A 20,287-nucleotide genomic window follows, 5' to 3' on the forward strand; every position below is an offset into this window, starting at 1 on the left:
CATAAAATTAAACATTTAAAAAGATACCCACTATTATCAGCATATATTGTACACATACATATGTGTTTTTATATATGTTTAATTTTTTAAGAAAACAATAATAATATACTTAAACCATAAGTCATTTCAGGGAATTTAATCTGTGAAATTAAAACCTGGTTTATATAAATCTATTGTGCTAATATTTTTATATGATAAACTAATTTAACAGATTAGTTAAATGATGCCAAAAGCTATTTCATATATTAGAACTAATATATTTTTATTTCATAATTATAGTACTGAGGCTGTTAAGTAAATGTTCATTTTCAAACTCTACAATTTTTAAAGCAAATATAACACAATAATTATTTTAAAACAACTTTTAGTGTTTGTCTACACTAGATATCCCCAGAGTGCATTTGTACCAGCAAAATGATTTTTGTAATCTGTTTCTCTTTAAGATTTCCAAGCATAAGAAAAAGAGAACGAGGAACAGAAGCAGAAAAATAAGTAAGCAGGGGCCAATTTCCAACAAATATTAAATTAATATCATTATAAAAAGCTGTTTCTTGCAAAGAGAGGTGACAAAGTTTAGATGCAAGAAAACCCATTTTGACATGTATACATACAAAAGAGAGAAAGAGTGGTTGACAATTTTATCAAGCCACTCATTTTTAAAGCCAGGGATTTCTTAACCCTGAAGAAATGAAAAAGGAGTCTTCTACATTGAATAAAATAATCTCTTTGCTGTAGACAAGACAATCTCCCCATGAGTGTTTCTTCCCCTTTTGTTCTAAGGGAGCTATCAAATGAACATCTTGCTAATGTCACAATTCTCCCAGCAGTCATTACAGTTTCACATTGCCTCTAGTAATTTTCACTAGGCAGAGGGTATGTCTACATTATATATATAGATATATAGATATTTTACCTTATATTTAGAAAACATAAAGGAAATGGGAGTCTGGCTTGAAAGAGTTGCAGGTTTAGATCAAGAGATGGCCCCATAAAAATTCCAGTGGTCAGTACCATTGGTGTTGGTGAAACCTTGTACCTTTGAAGGAGAAGGAAATGGCACCCCACTCCAGTACTCTTGCCTGGAAAATCCCATGGACGGGGGGAGCCTGGTAGGCTACAGTCCATGGGCTCTCGAAGAGTTGGACATGACTGAGTAACTTCACTTTCACTTTTCACTTTCATGCATTGGAGAAGGAAATGGCAACACACTCCAGTGTTCTCGCCTGGAGAATCCCAGGGACGGGGGAGCCTGGTGGGCTGCTGTCTATGGGGTCGCACAGAGTCGGACACGACTGAAGTGACTTAGCAGCAGCAGCAGTACCTCTGAAACTTGCCCTGATTAGGAACCAAACAACCTGGGACAGATGAAACTAAATAAATTATTTCTCACAAGACTGAGGGGAAACTTCTTATAAGTTTTTGAAATGTGGATCTATAGCATTTTTACTCAAAGAACACTAGGTCTGATGACACTTTCTGAACTCCTTCCCCAGCACTGGGTGAAAGATAGACTTATCAGGTCCAGCCCCTCCTTATAGACTTTTCTTCTTATAGAATAAACAAGCAGGCCATAAAAATGAATACAACAAGGCCAGAAAACAATTCACTAAGAAACAACATAAACCTGCTCATATAACCAAAAAGTCCCAAGAGAATGAAAGAAGTGTTAGTCACTCAGTTGTATCCGACTCTTTGCGACCCCATGGACTGTAGGCCACCAGGTTTCTCTGTCCATGGCATTTTCCAGGCAAGAATATTGGAGTGGGCTCCCATTCCCTTCTCCAGGGGATCTGCTTGACCCAGGGATCAAAGCCTTGTCTCCTGCCTTGCAAGCAGGTTCTTCACTGTCTGACCCACCAGAAAACTTATTTCTAAGTCAAAAAACAAAACAAAAAAATTCCAATACCAAAGAATCACAATGAAATAATAATCACAGCTTAGTTCAGAGTGAAATTAGCTTCCCATATGTGGCCAGGGTGACATCTTAAACACTTGAGCAGGAAGAGATTTCAAAGTGACCCCAATGTACATCTTATTACTGAATCTAGTGCCCTGTCCTGGATGAGAGTCTCAGCCCAGCCTCAGTGGGACCTAAATTTGATAATAACCTCCAGGTAAAGAACACACCTGAAGTGGAACCAAGTTGAGTTTTTTGGTTCATTGCAAACAGAGTAGATAGATTACCATGAGGAACTGGGGGGAATCTCAGTAAGACAGTGTTAGAAAAAAAATTGCTATAGCATTTAGGTTTGTTTTTAATTTTTTTGAAGGATTTTTAAAAATATGATTTTGCTCTGGATTAGGAGGAGATAACAGGGAAAAGATTGTGTCTGGAAAATTTTGTCTAGAAGGTTACAGGAACAAAGTGGAGTTCGAGATAAAATTGATCAGAGAGGGGGCAGTCACTGATATTAGCTGAGATGGGGCATGTTTGGTCATTTTTGTGGTTTGTACTGTGTTCTTTTTTTTTGTCTGTGTTCTGACAAGATTATGAAAGGGACTCATTTTTGTCTTGCTCAGTCACAGTCACAAAGTGACCTTGTCCAAGGTTGGTGTGTTCTAAAAAGTTTTTTAATATTCAGCAGAGGAAAAACTAAGGCCTGTTAAAGCCAGAGGAATCCAAGCTACCTGGAATCAGGATCTAATTTGTTCTTTCTCATCTTGAGCAAAATGATCTTAATTTTCTAATTGAAAAAGTATAGGATTCTTATGACGCTAAACAATGCATGAGCATGCATGCGTACATGCTCAGTCGTGTCCAACTCTTTGCAATCCCATGGACTGTAGCCCACCAGGCTCCTCTATCCATGGGATTCTCTAGGCCAGAATATTGAAGTGTGTTGCCATTTCCCCTTCCAGGAGTTCTTTCAGGCCCAGCAATCAAACCCACCTCTCCTGCATCTCCTGCACTGCAGGCAAATTCTTTTCTGCTGAGCCACCGGACAAGCCCAAACAATGCATATAAGTGAATTATTACAAAGCTCAGAATTTATAAATTCTTAATAAATATTTGCTAGCTCTATGATTATCTTTTACCATTACATGGAAAATATGTTGCCCTCTGCTGAATAGAAAACACTCTGACTATCTTTAATTTATCTTTGTACTCCCAGCTCCAATTACAGTGGAGTGTTTGGGTGCTGGGTGCTGGAGCTAGACGACTTCCTATGCTTCTTAGCTGGCTGTGTGACTTTAGGCAGATTATCCCACCTCTCTGTGCCGCAGTTTCTTCATTTGTAAAATGAGGCTAAGAATGGTACAATGGAGATGAAAGAAGTGACTGCATGCCAAGAATTTAGAAGGCTACTGAAAACATTATAAATTCTATATGTTATCTCCCACTGTGGTCATAGGTGCTCAGTAAATATTTAACAGAATCCAGATATTTAGTCTCTACTCTACCAGACACGGACAGGCATCACCCTTGCCTAAGAAACATGGTAGATATCCAGCATGTCTCCATTGGAGGGAGGAGTCGATCAGTGATGTGAAAAAGCATCTTTCTAGCTGTTGGGTGGAGAATAGATTACCAGGGAACAAGGCTGTGACCAAAGACTTCAGTCCCATATTCCTAATACTGTCCATGTTGCAATACAGGAGACTAGAAAGTTTTTTCCCCAGAAGTGTTACACAGATGCCCCTCTGTGTTAGACAGTGGTGCCCAACTTTTTTGATACCAGGGACCGATTCATGGAAGATCATTTTTCCATGGACGGAGAGTGGGGAATGGTTTCAGGATGATTCCTGTGCATTACATTTATTGTGCACTTTATTTTTACTATTATTACATCAGTTCCACCTTGAATCATCAAGCATTAGATCCCAGAGCTTGGGGGGTCCCTGACATTGAGGAAAGTGTAAAAAGAAAACACAGAACAGCAGGAAACAATTTGAAAACCAATGACTAGAAACATTAGGCATTAATATTTAATCCTAGCAGCCTGTTCTCATTTTCCTAAACATATTCACTTCAAATAGTATATCTAAGTAATTTTAGTATTTTTCAAACACTTGGCCATTTAAAACAAGTTTTCTATGATGAGTGTTTCTTAGAAGTATTCTAGAATAAAAATGATTTTTATGTGATCATAAATTATACTCAATTATTTTTAAAGTGTATCTTAGTAACTGAAAATTTTATTTGAAGTACTGTGTCCATGTAATCAACAGGAATTAGATTATTTTTATAGGTATTGTTAAACTTCAATCTAGTGCTACTTCCCATAACATTAAAACATTCCCTTGTATTCATATAATTCAGTAACATTTATAAAAATCCTTTGCATATGGTCTTTTCCTTATTGTTAAATATCTTCCCTAGAATGTCAATCAAACTAAATATAATTTATTTAAAACACAAATATTAAGAAATAGTCTAGCTAAAGATCCACCAAATGGAATTACATTATTAAAGAGCAATGTGTATATATGCTCAGATGCTAAGACATGTCCAACTCTTTGTGACCCTTTGGAATATAGCCCACCAGACACCTCTGTCCAGGGGATTTTACAGCCAATGGAGAGGGTTGCCATCTCCTCCTCCAGGGGATCTTCCCAACCCAGGGATCAAACCCATGTCTCCTGCGTCTCCTCCATTGGCAGGAGGATTCTTTACCACTGAGCCACCAGGGAAGCACTTATATAATTATATTTTAGAACCTAATGTTTGTCTTTGGGATGTTTTTAGAAATCTCCTCCAGCAAATGATTTGATAATGTAGAATGGTTATCTCAAATGGCGTTTCACTTATTTGTTCAGCATGTTTTATGTATCTGGAGTAGCCAGTGGAACATAAGATGGGGCCAAGAAATATCATTTCAAAAACTGTGCTTTGGTTAGTCACTAGTGGGTCCACTGTGGGGACCAACAGGAAGGGCGTTATTTTCTTGAATTCTTGTATACCAGATGCCCTGAGGTCCAAATTCAAAGTCTTTCTGCTTTTTGGCAGAATGCTCCCAAAATATTCCAGACTCACTAAAACAATGCAGTTCATCTTATGAAATTATATAAAAGGAAGATAGAGATATGGACCAATGATTGAAGCTCTTTAATTCATGCAATCGGTAGCAATTTGTTTAAAGAAGAAACGAATCCAAGAGGTTCACAGGAGTGCATAGAGAGCATCTCAGAGATTCTGAAATAATTGAAGAACTGTTCCGCAGAGCCAAGAAAACATTGGAAAGGAAACTATGAAGCCAGGTGAGCAGAAGAGATAATTTCACTCTCCTTATTATGCCAAACAAATCTCCTGAGCCTGGACAGAAGAGAGTTTGCTACAGAATATGTAACAGGGTTATTCTGATTTGTAGTTCTCAGGGTTTAAAAATGCTGTAATTTGTTAGGATACAAGTGGCCAATTTAACTTATTTTTACTTCTTTTCAATTATCTCCTCTTTTGAATTATATATAAAAGGTTAAATTGAACTTTAAAATGTAATGAATACACCATACACTGAATCTTCAGATATTAATACATGGCTTTCTTCCTAATTTATTTCCTAAACTCACCAAATAAGATACCTTGTATGCTAATAGCCACATGCCAATAATTTTATTTCACTGAATAAATGTTCATTTTAACCTTATCATTTTCAAGGAAAGAAAGAAGGAGTAGTGGTTTTTTTTTAAACACCACTGAGGTAAGTTTAATTTTCTTCATATTAACAAAATCAAGTGTTTAACTAAATTATAATCAGTCATTAAGTTTTATTGGTAGAATATTATGGCAGATTCAGTTGATTGCCTGCAAGAGTTCATCATATATTCTAGGGACTAAGTTAGTAATTAAGAAATATGTCCAAGGATATTTTTTTGACTAAAACCAGGACTAACCAAGAAGCTCAAAATGTAAGTACCCCAGCTTATTAGTTAACAAGGTTTAATCCACATTGACTATTACTAAAAATCATTTTATTCATTAAAATTATATATAAATGAGTATAGGGTAGGATGGGGGCTTCCTTGGTGGCTTAGTGGTAAAGAGTCCACCTGCCAATGTAGGAGACTCAGTCACTGATCCAGAAAGATCTCCTGGAGAAGGAAATAGTAACCCACTCCATCATTCTTGCCTGGGAAACCCCATGGACAGAGAAACCTGGAGGGCTACAGTCCAGGGGGGTCTCAAAGGGTCCCACAGGACTTACTGACTGAACAACAAACATAGCGTAGGATGAGGGGAATGCATATGGAACTTTTAAAGAATGAGACATAAGTCATTTTAAGTCGGGCTTTATTTTGTCCAGTGATACTGAAGGCATTGCTGAATGGAGGTAACTTAGTAATGGCATACATTGCCTTTCTGACTGAGAATAAAAAAAGCTTCGGGAACATTCAAGCTTCACCTAGAAGAGGGGTCATAATGCGTGAACAAACCATTTTAAATCAACAAGCACTGTATTTTCTTGATTATGAAATAACACAGATCAACAGTTGATATCACTGTGCAAATTATAGCAAACTTTTAGTCACCTGGCATGATTGAAATGAATTCATCAGTTATTCTAATTAGTTTTTAAATGTTTCATGTGCTTCATGAATTTGCACAGTTAAAAATTCTAATGATAAAAATACACAATATTTAAATTATATCAAACATCATTTAGTAGTTATGATCCCAAAAAATCCAACAACTTCAGTGGTGATTTGTTGTCGTTAATGTTTCCTTTTCCTTCTAATCCCTCCACTGTGCTCTGTTTTCCTTGATGCTACTTCACTGTCACCCATGACTCAGGCTTCAAACCCTGAAGCGCCACCGCTGGTCCTCACCAGCTTATACATTGACTCCTAAGACAGCATTTCCACTAGTTTCCCTCCACATAGAATCTAACTCACTTTGAAAACGAATCCCGCCCCCTGCCCCCAAGCAAAATAACATATATGTCACCCTCATGCTTGAAAAAGTCTCTGATGCTGGGAAGGACTGACGGCAAAAGGAGACAGCAGCAGAGGATGAGATGATTGGATGGCATCACCGATTCAATGGACATGAACTTGGGCAAACTCCGAGAAATGGAGAGGGACAGGGAGGCCTGGCATGCTGCAGTCCTTGGGGTCTCAAAGGGTAGAACAGGACTTGGCAACTGAACAACAATGTTCTTGAAAACCTTCACTGGCTCCCTAAAGCCAATATGATTAAATTTAAATTCCCCATGTCCTGTGTTCCAGCCCTTGTCTTTTCTTTTTCTCTCTTGTTACTTTCTCATTATTTTGCTACTTCTTGCTTTCCCCTTAGGGGTGAAACACATCCAGTTTCTCCACCCCCACCCATTCCACAGTTTGCACCTCTGCCTTTGGTTCCCTGACTTTAAGGCCCTTTATATTCTACAAAGCTCAAATCCCCCTTTATCATTTAAGACTCAATGCAAGTACATATTTCCGCCTAAAATCTTCTAGTTCACCTTGAACTCTTTTTCTGAATTCTTTGCCTAGTCCCATCTTTGGACAATTATTAATACATAGCAGCAGTTCCCAAACATTTTGAACTCAGTATACCATAAAGGGTAAACTTCTCGAAAACTACTGCAGGCTCAAAGAGCTTTTGTTTATGTGGGCTGTATTGATCAATGTTTGCCACATTCTAAATTAAAACTGAGAAAAAAATTAATTCATTTAAAAATAATAGTAAGTGAATTGCTTAACATAAATAACATTTTTATTTTAAAAAATAGTAGTGAAAAGAATAACTCTTTTATTACAGCTTTGCCAATCTTACTGTCAGGCTTTATAAATGACAACTATATTCTCATATTGTTTCTTCATTTAATCTGTCATGGTATCACATATATGATGTGATTTATAATTTCTGGAAAACCTCACTGTACACTCATGAGAGAATGATAGAGAAAAGAGTTTCACTATGGAAAGATAGGGACAGAGGAAAGGGAGAGAATAGGTGATTAAATAGTTAATCCTACTAGGGGATTATCAGTAGAGAAAAAAGTACTGAAGACTCTGTAAATTAGTGATCACTTAAGAAAGTAGGTTTGCTTAACCATAAAACCAAGCAGGCTGGCTTAGCAGCAAAACCATGCAACAGAAACATGAGACATGTCCCAAGCAATAAAACAGTGTTGGCATGAGACCCATGTCCTGCCCAGTGAGCTTAGTACATTTATGATTCCCAGGATATGCTCCACTGCACACACAAAAAACAAAAATACAACAAAAGGTGACATTACGCCAAAACCTGAGATGATTTACCATACCTTAGTATATGGTGCCACGTTTTTGTTCATTTCCACTGTGCCATGAGTCCCAGCTTGACCATGTAGGACAAGAAAATTTCTCTTGATGTGGAGGAAGAACTGATGATGCAAGTTTGACATCTATGCTAGGATGAGGAAGAAGGGGTCTTCTCCTCCCCCACACTTTTCCTCTGATTATAAAACTGTTACCCACTAAGTTCTTGGGGGTGGAATTCCACCCTTGTCTACCTGCTTGGATCTCTCACAAACATCATATTGTAAGAAACTCTCTTCTTATCTGTCACTCTGCCTCTCTCTGAATTCTCTTCATGCTCAGACAGAAGAACCTATACTCTACTAAGTCCAAAGACACATTCTATCAGTTTTAGAGTTAGCCGTAGACCTGGGTATCCAAAAATAAGCCCTTCATTAGGCCTGTCGATATCTATTGTTGTTCAGTTGTTAAGTCGTGTCCAACTCTGCGACCCCATGAACTGTAGCATGCCAAGCTTCCCTGTCTTTCATTATTTCCTGGAGTTTACTCAAACTCACATCCATTGAGTCGGTGATGCTCTCTAATCATTTCATATCTATATCTACTTACAAAAAATTAAAAGAAACAGAGAAGTCATCAGTTCAGTTCAGTCACTCAGCCGTGTCCAACTCTTTCCGACCCCAAGGACTGCAGCGAACTTGGCTTCCCTGTTTGTCACCAGCTCCTGGAGCTTGCTCAAACTCATGTCCATCAAGTCAGTGATGCCATCCAACCATCTCATCCTCTGTTGTCCCCTTCTCCTCCTGCCTTCAATCTTTCCCAGAATCAGGGTCTTTTCTAATGAGTCTGCTCTTTGCATCAGGGGGCCAAAGTATTCGAGCTTCAGCTTCAGCATCAGTCCTTCCAGTGAATACTCAGGACTGATTTCCTTTACGATTGACGGTTTGATCTCCTTACAAGCCAAGGGACGCTCAAGAGAGAGTCATACATGCTCACAATTATTTAAACACAGATTACCCCCTCTGTGACTTTAAATCTCAAATAAACTTCCTCCCAATACTAATACTGGATATCACTTCCACAAAGTCTATTCTTAATTTAAGGAAAAAAAATATTTTAATATCAGGTTAAGCAAACACCACTGAGTTTACCTGAATGTAAGACGTTATTTTTGTTATAAGTCCACAGTATATTCCAAATTCAAACGTACATCTTAAGAATTAAGTCACAACTTATTTCTTTCTGTTAGATATGGTCACTGAGATTTAAGTCTATTATCCCAAACTGTTCACTATTATTAAGGCTGAATGGTTGTAGATTTATTTAAAGGGATCATTTATAGTAAATAGGCTTAATATTTTTTAAAATGCCAATCAACTCCTGTTTAATTGTTTCTACTTTCAAGAGTATAAAACTAAGTATGTGGTATGATCACAGCAGTTAACATAGGCAAAGAAAAAAGTATTTTTATTGAAGTGTTAGGCTTATGGGTTAGTTTACTCCTCTATTAAGAAGTATACTTAAAAAAACAGCTTTTAAAAGTCAATTATCTGGGAAGAACAATATGTGAGAAGTTGGAAATACATTTACTATGTAATCAATAAGTATTTAGCATGCAACTCTAGGAAACATGGCACATTGATGGGTGATCTTAAAATTTAAAATAAGTAAAATAAGTTTTGGCTGTCAAAGAGTTTACAGGTATTTCGGAAGGCAATAGAAGCACTCATGAAAGTTACAAAAGGAGTAAGTAATAATACAAGTGATACTGCCAAATATATATCATGTAGAGGGAAATGGTCAATATAAACCCACACCTTTATTACAAGACACTCAGACATCTATGCGTGTGCGTGCCACTCCATTCTTCACACTCTCCCCCACTTCAGCCACACATTCAGTGACTACTTCCTCCAGGCTTTACACAGATGCATCGGGCAATGCCTCAACTCAGACTGTCTCACATACTTCGCACTTCCTGCCTCAGCATCTGCCTGATACTATGGTAGAGATACCCGCAGATCCAGGGGGCTTAATACTACGGAGTAACCCTGGACAACTGGGAGACGAGAATCAATAGAAAATGGTTTCCCTATTTCATCATCCTGGAACATAGTTCTGAGTCATAAAATTCAAAAGGATTGAGGATTGAGCATCAGTCTCTTCGGGGGACACATCTCTGTATTGTTTTTTACTCTTTCCCTTTCACTCCCACTACCTCTCTCTCCTGCTACCTGAAATCATTTCCCAAGTAAACGACCTACACGTAAACCCTGAAATAAGGCATGTGTGTGGAAGCTTGAGGATCTTAAGCCGTTAGAAGAACCCTTGACGTTGACAGATGTCATTCTCTTGCTAAAGGAAAGCAGTTTCTGTTTACCTGGGGACTTTACAAAAACTCTGTCTGAAGCCAGAGCTTCTCAGATGATGCTTTCTTCCTCACTGCCTCCAGCCTGGATCAAATCTAAGCAAAACTAGAATAGGAAACAGCCCGTTTCGGGAGGAAACAGCTGGCACACCCAAAGTGTTCGCCATTGGGTTAGTAGGTAGCCAGGAATTCGTGGAACACATGTAAGAGTGGAGCTTGTGTATGTTGGCTCAAGACAACTAGGAAAAAAGTCTTGATAGAATGTTTATTGATTTAAGAGCATTTACCCATGACTTGGGGCTTCCCAGGTGGCACTAGTGGTAAAGAACCTGTCTGCCAATGCGGGAGACATAGGTGCAGGTTTGATCCCTGGGTTGGGAAGATACCCTGCAGGAGGGCATGGCAACCCATTCCAGTATTCTTGCCTGGAGAATCCCCTTGGACAGAGGAATCTGGTGGGCTACAGCCCATAGCGTTGCAGAGTCGGACATGACTGAAGCATGCACGAACACCCATGACTTGGGATGCAATGTGTGGGTAAAGCCTCTTGGAGCTGACTTAAAACCTGGTGAAAGATTTCTTTGAAGCTTTGGTACAATAATCTTCTATAGGAAACAAGGCATGGATTCCAAAAACATTTTGGCATGGTATTGTGGAAGGAATCCCAGGCTAGGGAGGTGGGAATACAGAACTTATTTCTCATTTCCTGCCCCAGTGGCATGGCTTACCTGCAAGATCAGCTAGTCACACCACACACAATTTGAAAGTTGAATTAAAGTCCTAGATTAGCCTTGGTCAGTCCACTGACCAATGAGGAAGAAGAGTCAACTGCCAAAAGGGGACATCAGTTTTGATACACATTCACAAAGTACCTCAGAAGGTCCAATGGGATGGTGTGCCAGTCTCCAAGAGTTGGGGCCAACTGGAGAACGCTTTCTTTGTAAAGAATTTCTCTCTTCCCTGTTTCCTTCCTCTAACTACCCTTTACTCATCTCCTATGATTACTTCCCAAACAAAGGACTTGCACATCGCCCTTGCTTCAGGTCCTGCTTTGGTAATCACTTTCATCATTTTATTATAAATATTGTTTTACTTTTTTTTCTCTCCCCACAAGACTGTAAGAACTGGAATTTTCATTTATTCATTTCTACATCCCCTAGGCCTAGCACAGTAAAACCTTACTGTAATTAAAAATATATATAATATACGTGGTAGCATTTGTGGAAAATTTCCTGTGAGTAGAAGCAATAGCAGGTTGGTTGCAAGCTAGAATTAAATAGGTAGAGAGAAATATGAATGTATGAGCAAAATTATGAGTGATAAACCTGTGAATCTACTTTATGATTTCTGTATCTCTATATTTCCAGGTACATGCAATAAAAATTGTGTTTGTTATCATATAATGCAGAGGTTTCATTCAATACAGAGGAATGGCTGTTTCATGGCCTTCTATAAGACTCTTCTGATTTGATAGAAATACAGATTGATATCATTTAAAGAACAAGTAGCTGTAAGTACCTATTTTTTCAGAACTATACCAGGCACTATATCAAGTGGCTTGCATGAATCTCATTGACAAATGAGGAAATGAAGGCTTTCAAAGGTTTAATATTTTACTCAAGGTCATAATGTTGTTAAGTGGTACAGTTGGAAGTAAAATCCAATTTTACTGTAGCATTAATCGCAGTCTTCATGATGTTAAGGATATTTAAACATGTCCATCTACTTACAAAATCAAAAATCTTTATTGACAGAGACCATGCTTCATTTGTTTGTTTTTTTCCCTCTCTCAGTGTTTCCATAATACCTTTCAAAGAGGGAGTGTTTGTTGAATTTGAATTCACCTAAAATGAGATTAGCATAGATATCATGTGATTAAAGAAAAATTAGGAGATGAAAGCAGAGCAGGTTGAAAAGGTAAACTGTATTATAAAAATCTCGGAATCTGTCTGAATCATTAGGTATACCAGGGTTATAGAATCTTTGAATTCTTTTATTCATTAGTACATACAGTTTTTCCTTCTAAATATATTGAGAGGTATACTGCCTACAACCACATAACAACACTATCACTCCATATTGAACAGGCTAGTCAACGAACTCAGAGAATTTCTATGCATAAAAATATTTTAAAATAGAGCAAGTGTCCACTTGTCTTTGATGGTAGATGTAGAACTTTCTACATCTATAAGACCACTGAGTCTATTGTAGCTTCAAGTTTCTATAATTTATGAGTAATAAACTAGTTGAAAGAATGAACTATGAAAAATGCTGATTATATAAAATATGCTTCTAGGATTAATACCAAAAATACTAATGTCTTTACAGTCTTCGGTAAGTTTCAATTAGGGTTCTATCTCCAAAAAAGCTTTAAAAGTATCCTAAAACTAGCCAAATAAGAGAATAAAATGCAATCATTATTCTCACAATCATGACTCCTCCATCATGCTTCAACAGTTTAATTAAAAAATGAGTGATAAATCTTATGTCAGTAGATGTGTGTATGAGAGTGAGTAGGAAGCCAAGTCAATGAGCCAAAATACAGGATGACACAACATTGTTGTAATGGTGTTTTGTTGTATAAGCAAATACTATTTTGTGTCTTATTTGCATACAAAGATTTCATTTATTGATTCAATTTTAGGATAGTCTTGTAGTGTCATGGGCATTGTTCAATAAGCATTTTCCAATAGAGAAGAGAGAACAAAATAATTTATATTGATTCTATTTTTATTTTTTATAATAGAATCAATTCTTCATGTTCAGATGCAAAAATTAGTTTTGTGAAAAGAGGAGGGATTATTAGCATTGCTAACTTTATTTTTTTTCTTTAAGTTTTATTGAAGTATAGTTGATTATAATGTTGCATTAATTTCTTCTGTACAGCAGAGTGACTCAGTTATGAACTATAGCCTGCCAGGCTCCTCTGTCCATGGAATTCTCCAGGAAAGAATACTGGAATGAGTAGCCACTCCCTTCTCCAGGGGATCTTCCCGACGCAAGGATTGAACCTGGGTCTCCCACATTGCAGTCAGATTCTTTACTATCTGAGCTACCAGGGAAACCCATATATATATATATATATATATATATATATATTCTTTTCCATTATAGTTTGTCACAGGATTAGTTTTATTATTTATTTATTTGGGGTTATACCATGCAACATACAGGGTCTTAGTTCCCTGGCCAGGGATCCAATATGTGCCCCCTGCAGTGGAAGCATGGAACCTTAATCACTGGACGTGCAAGGAAGTTCCATGTCACAGGCTATTGAATATAGTTCCCTGTTTTATACAGTCCCTGGAGGAGGGCGTGGCAACCCACTCAAGTATTCTTGCCTGGAGAATTCCTTGGACAGAGGAGCCTGGTGGGCTACTGTCCCCGGGGTTGCAGAGTCAGACAGGACTGGGTGACTAACCCTTTCACTTTCACTCTCCCTGTGGTATACAGTAGGAGCTTGTTGTTTACCCATCCTATATATAATACTTTGCCTCTGCTAATTGCAAACTCCCATTCTTTCTCTCCCAGCATTGCTAACTTTAAATACTTTTTTGAGTACCTACTAAAAGAACCCTTGAATAAACCTTTAGTGATTTATTTTTAACCTTTAACCTTTAACCCTTTATTTTTCTCTCAAAATTCTACTTTACTGCCATGAGTAGTAACTGTTCCTATACATATGCGGCTTATTTCATGTTTCCTTATAATTCTGAAAAAAAAAAGAGAAAAGGCAAAAATATTATAGAAACGGAGGGTATCTTTTCATAAGAAGTGGCTTGATGATAATTCAATTAGTAAATTATCTATGGTGAAACAGGTCACCAGCCCAGGTGGGATGCATGAGACAAGTGCTCGAACCTGGTGCACTGGGAAGACCCAGAGGAATCGGGTGGAGAGGGAGGGGGGAGGGGGGATCGGGATGGGGAATACGTGTAAATCTATTGCTGATTCATGTCAATGTATGACAAAACCCACTGAAAAAATAAATAAATTAATTAAAAAAAAATAATAATTCTTCTATGTAATAATATTCTCTCTATATATATATTGTATGTATTATATCTATATATTAATATATTTTTGTTGTGCTTAGTCGCTCAAGTTGTGTCAGACTCTTTGCGACCCCATGGACTGTAGCCGTCCAGGCTCTTCTGTCCATGGAATTCACCAGGCAAGAACACTGCAATGGGTTGCTATTCCCTTCTCCAGGGGATTTTTCCAACCCAGGGATCGAACTCAGGTTTCCCGCATTGCAGAAAGATTCTTTACCATCTGAGCCACCATCTGTAAAGTAATATTATATTAAAATAAGATATTATCATATAAATAGGTATGTGAATATATTATATCATGTATATATCTTACCTCCATTAAGAGAATGAAGAAAGATTTTAAAAAGGCCCGATAAAATTTTTTCCACTTCTCTTTTTTTCTCTGTATTTTTCTACTTTTTTCTCAATATTACACACTATAAAGGTAAAACCATAATGTGTATAATTTGAGATTATAGTAAATATGAGAACTAGAAAGTTCTGAGCTCCTGGTGAGGGTCCCTAGAATTCTTTGCTTAGAAGGATGTTCAGATTCCCAAGGAAAGTGGGAGTATTGATTAATGACAGGTCACAGACAAAAGGGAACCTAAGCATTGATACTGGGAACTAGATGATCTTTAAAGACCTTCATATCTTTAAAGTTCAATCACATTTATTAAGATTTTCCCCCAGCTCTGATACAATTCAAATAACCAGATTAAAAGAAGCATAGAATTATCTCTCTCCCTAAAATTAAATGTAAATGATATGAACATTCTAGCATTATATATTACTGTTAAAACCACAGATTCATTTAGAAATATATTCTTTGTAATGGATAACCCACATTTTTATATTTTGTCTGATTGTCTATTACTCATCCTTGTTATTCCTCAACAAACAGTGAGGGAAGAGTGAATGACCTTTTATATTTCATAGAATTCATTGTCTAAATATAGCTTGTCTAAATCAGAAGCATTTTTGTGCTCTGGTTAATGGTAATGTGACTGTGGGAGCCAACGCTTGACATAATGAATGGCAGAACAGAGAGTTTCATGGAGGAGCCAAATGCTTTCAGCTCTAATTTATAAACCTACCCACTTTAATTAAGAAAAGTAATCTGCATGGTAATAGAAACTTGAACCATTTGCAGGGAAGTGGGGATCACCGGCCAGAGTACCAAGAAGCAATGTACTTATTAAGAGAAATACATACAGCCTAAGTGCAACGCACTGTAAATGAATAATGCCCTGAAGTAATCAAAGTGAGAAGCAAGTCTTCAACAAAGGAAGCTACTAAACAAAATGAAATTGTCAGGTCATTAACGTCAGGTGAGAACATTAGAAACATTTCAATCACTTGCTTTGAAAAGTTGGAATAGATCATGGATTCTGTATATTGGTTGGCAATGCATTCCTCTCTAATTGTTTTAATGGCCCCTATATGCTGAATAAATTAAGAGAATACAGGAAATATGTATCAATTCTAAAATCAGTGAAACATTTCTTATTGGCATTTAGTTGCTTGACAACAGTGTGTTCGTTTCTTCTGTAGAGCAAAGTGAATCAGCTATACATCTATATATATATATCGCCTCTTTGTCACCACAGAGCATTGATTAGAGTTCCCCGCTATAGAGCAGGTTCTCATTAGTCATCTATTTTATACATAACAGAGTGTTTATGTCAATCCCAATTCATCCCACCCCCACCACCCTCCTTGGTGTCCACACACTTGTTCTCTATGTCTGTGTCTGTATTTCTGCTTTGCAAGTAGGTTCATCTGTACCATTTTTCTAGATTCTACATATATGCATTAATATACGATTTTGTTTTTCTTTCTCTGACTTAAAAATCTATGAAACATTTCTGGGAAGAGAGATGAGGATGAGTCAAACTCAGTTAACTCAACCAAGAAAGTCATTAACAATAGGTAACTATAAAAATCTATACTAACTTGACCTTTTTATACATTTCTCCAAAGTCCTCTAAAGTTTTTAGGTTGGATAATTTCACAAAATAGGAAATTCTGGGAAAGTTCCAAGGGTATAGTAAAATTTTTTGAATAGTACATCTCTTGTATAATAAACTACATGAATTTTCATATTTGAAAGCACTTGATTAACAAAAACTTCATTGGCATTTTGCTCTATGCTGATGTTAACAGAACAGCCTCCAATTTCATTTTCAAATTCTACAATTAAAAATGAACCAAGGAAAACATAAGATTTGGACTTTTGCTAGAGTCAGGAAGATGCTGAAATAAGGGAGCATAGTTTGAGTAAAACACACAGCTAGATTATCAGTCACTTTCCCTTAAGTTAGTTTGTTATCCAGAGGTCTTATTTTCATTCCTCAGTGGAGCCAATTAGGGGGGAAAAAAATGTAAGTATGTCTAACTATCTCACTGAGGATTGGCAGCTGGCTGAGCTGGATTTTAAAAAGGAACTGTTCTTTAAAAAACATTAAAGTAGAAATTGATGGACTCATCCTAAAATTAATATGGAAATGCAAAGGACCCTAAATAGCCAAAGCAATTTTGAAAAAGAACAAAGTCAGCAGACTCATACTTCCTGACTCCAAAAGTTTCTACAAAGCCACAATAATCAAGAATATGGTCTTGGCATATAGATAGACATACAGATTATCAGTGGAAAAAAATTTGGTTATAGAAATAAACCCAACGTCTGTGGTCTATTGATTTTTCAACCAAAATTAAATAACAATATCGTTTATGGAATATTCATTACATGCCATGGTTGAGCTAGAATGTTTACATATTATCTTTCTATCTTAACCACACCCATGCAAGGTAGCTTTTATTAAACTCATTATATCGAAAAGGAATTTGAGGCTGAGGGAGTATAAGAGTGTAAGAGAGTGTAAGTTAACACATTAGGTAAGTGGCTGAGCCATTCTGAAGCCAGATTTAGGTGATTTTAGAGCCTGATTCCAAAGGAATCATGAATGATGTGATTACCTTGATGTGTCTTTATAAAATAAGATAAAGTGGCTATTAAAATATTATTATTAACACCAAATAAAAATAAGTGTAAAAATAGTTTAGAAAACAAATAGAGGAGGCTATTCCACACCAAGAATCTAAACAAAACACAGCAGTCAGATCCCTTGAATGTTCAAGAGGTGTGAAGGTCTATGCTATGGAGAGTGGAGTTTTGCCTTCAGTGTGATTACAAGATGAGTCTGCCTTTTAGATTTATAATCTTCTACTCTGGACCTCTGTAGTTAAGATAATTAAAAATATTACAGCATCCAAGGGATATGTTTTCTTTTGCATGCTTTGTAACGAACACTTTTTTGTGTCCTTGTAAGATAATTACTTTCTTGCTCAACTTACTCTTGACATTTTTATGAAAAAAATACCCTAAATATAAAAGTAAATGACTACTACAGATGTGAATGTTACTGTGAAAGAAAACACCTATTTTGTCAGCATATACCTAATGACTCTGTAATCATTCATAACATGCAAAACAAGGCAGATCTAAATATCTACATAATTACAGGAGCATAACACTTCCTTAAGTAACACCACATAGAGTAAAACATTCAAATGACATTTCATTAAATCTAGCTAGGTTTGATAGTGTCGATTATAAACGCCAACAGAAAGCAACTGTCTTTGTTAATGAGTACCTGAGAAGTGATGGCACATGCAGGGAGTTCTAGGCTGCTCGAATGAAAGCATCACATATTCCTCTCTGCTATAAGAGAAGCACAGCTGTCCATAAAGGAGTGGACGAAGGAAGCTGAGAGCAGAAGAGAAGCAGGAGGAGGAAGGGGGACAGAAAGATAAACGGAGGCACCAGGAAATGGTGAAACAAAAAGAAGAAAAAATGGGCTCAGGTAACAGGTAGCCTGCCTGATAGCCATAGTCAACTAGAGTTGCATTTTGCTTCTGTGATTTCTGCCACCTACACATGCTTCCCACTCTGTTCCCAGAGCTCATTTGCTGTTTAGACTGGAAGGGAATCTGCATAGACCCAGGGATACAGCACACTCTACCCGTAACAGTCATTTACAAGTTGCCTTCTTTCTACAAGTATTAAAAGCATCTTGGCATTGCTTCTCAGCCTTCTGGCTAAGGTCAAGTTGACAACCATTTAATCTACTGTAGCACCTAAATTCTCAATAAAATTCTTGAATTTGAAATTAGTTATATTTAGGACTTCCCTGGTGGCCCAGTGGTGAAGAGTTCGCCTGCCAATGCAGGGAACAAGGTTTCGATCCCTGCTCTGAGAAGATTCCACATGCCTTGTGGAAACTGGCCCCTTGGACTACAGCTACTGAGCCTGTGTCTTAGAGCCTGCATGTCGTAACTACTGAAGGCCACATGCCCTCGAGCCCGTGCTCCACAACAAGAGAAGTCACCACAATGAGAAGTTCGCATACCGCAGCTAGAGCGTAACCCCCGCTCACCGCGACTGGAGAAAGCCCACGTGCAGACACCAAGACCCAGTGCAGCCAAAAATGGATAAATATAAAATAAAAATATAAAATTAGCCATATTCTTCCTTTGGCCCTGATCTACAGCTTCATAAAGCACCTTCTGTAAACTTTGAATATAATCTGGTTTCAGATTAGATATGTCTCCATATCTTTAAATAATAATAAATAATCAACTATAATTCTTAATTTATGTCCAACAAATTAAATAGTACCTTTTGATTCTCTCGATCAAAGACAAAGAAAATGGAAATTTTACTTCCTACCACCAGCTCCCCATCTCCCCATTAATAACCATTTTTAAATGATTCTTTCCTGAGATTTTTTAATCCAGTACTATCAAGTTATTGTTTATTATATACTATTCCTTTTATGAATTACAACAACTATACTATATTTGTAGCTATCAAGTTACTTACACTTAATCTATCTTTATTTAAGCTTCCCTGATGGCTCAGATGGTAAAGAGTCTGCCTGCAATGCAGGAGAGCCAGGTTCAATTCCTGGGTTGGGAAGAACCCCTGTAGAAGGAAATGGCAACTCCAGTATTCTTGCCTAGAGAATCCCATGGACAGAGGAGCCTGGTGGGCTACAGTTCATGGGGTCACAAAGAGTTGGACAAGACAGCAAGTAATACTTAAATAGCTCGCTAACAACTCTATCAACTCTGTTTATTTGGATCTAATTCTCATAATAAGTTTTTATATATTATGATATTAATTTGTGAGTTTCTAACTTCTATTTAATATTTGAGTGGCTGTGTTAATTTTTCTAGTAATATTTTCATTAGATCCATGAATATGGTAGTTCACAATTTTTTAAACATTTAGGATTACTAGGGATCCTCTCTGAGCAGAAACTTCTTAGGTCATATGTTACAGTTCTCCAGAGAAACAGAACCAAGGATACACACACACACACACACACACACACACACACACACACAATATACATATGTATAGAGATTTATGTGTGTGTGTGCATGCATAAACACACATAGAGAAAGGAGGATTTATTTTAAGGAACTGGTTCATGTGATTGTGGAGGCTTAATGAACCCAAAATCATTTGGGTAGGAGGAGTATGGTAGTTGGACATGCAGGGAAGAGCTGAAATGTGAGTCCAAAGTAGTCTGCTGGTTGAATTCCTTCTTTCTCAGGGGAGATCAGTCTTTGTTCAATTTATACCTCCACCCCACACTATGGAGCATAATCTTCTTTACTCCAAGTTCATTTATTTAAA

This window comes from Cervus canadensis, chromosome 31 (assembly GCF_019320065.1).
Source record: "Cervus canadensis isolate Bull #8, Minnesota chromosome 31, ASM1932006v1, whole genome shotgun sequence".
Classification (NCBI taxonomy): Eukaryota; Metazoa; Chordata; class Mammalia; order Artiodactyla; family Cervidae; genus Cervus; species Cervus canadensis.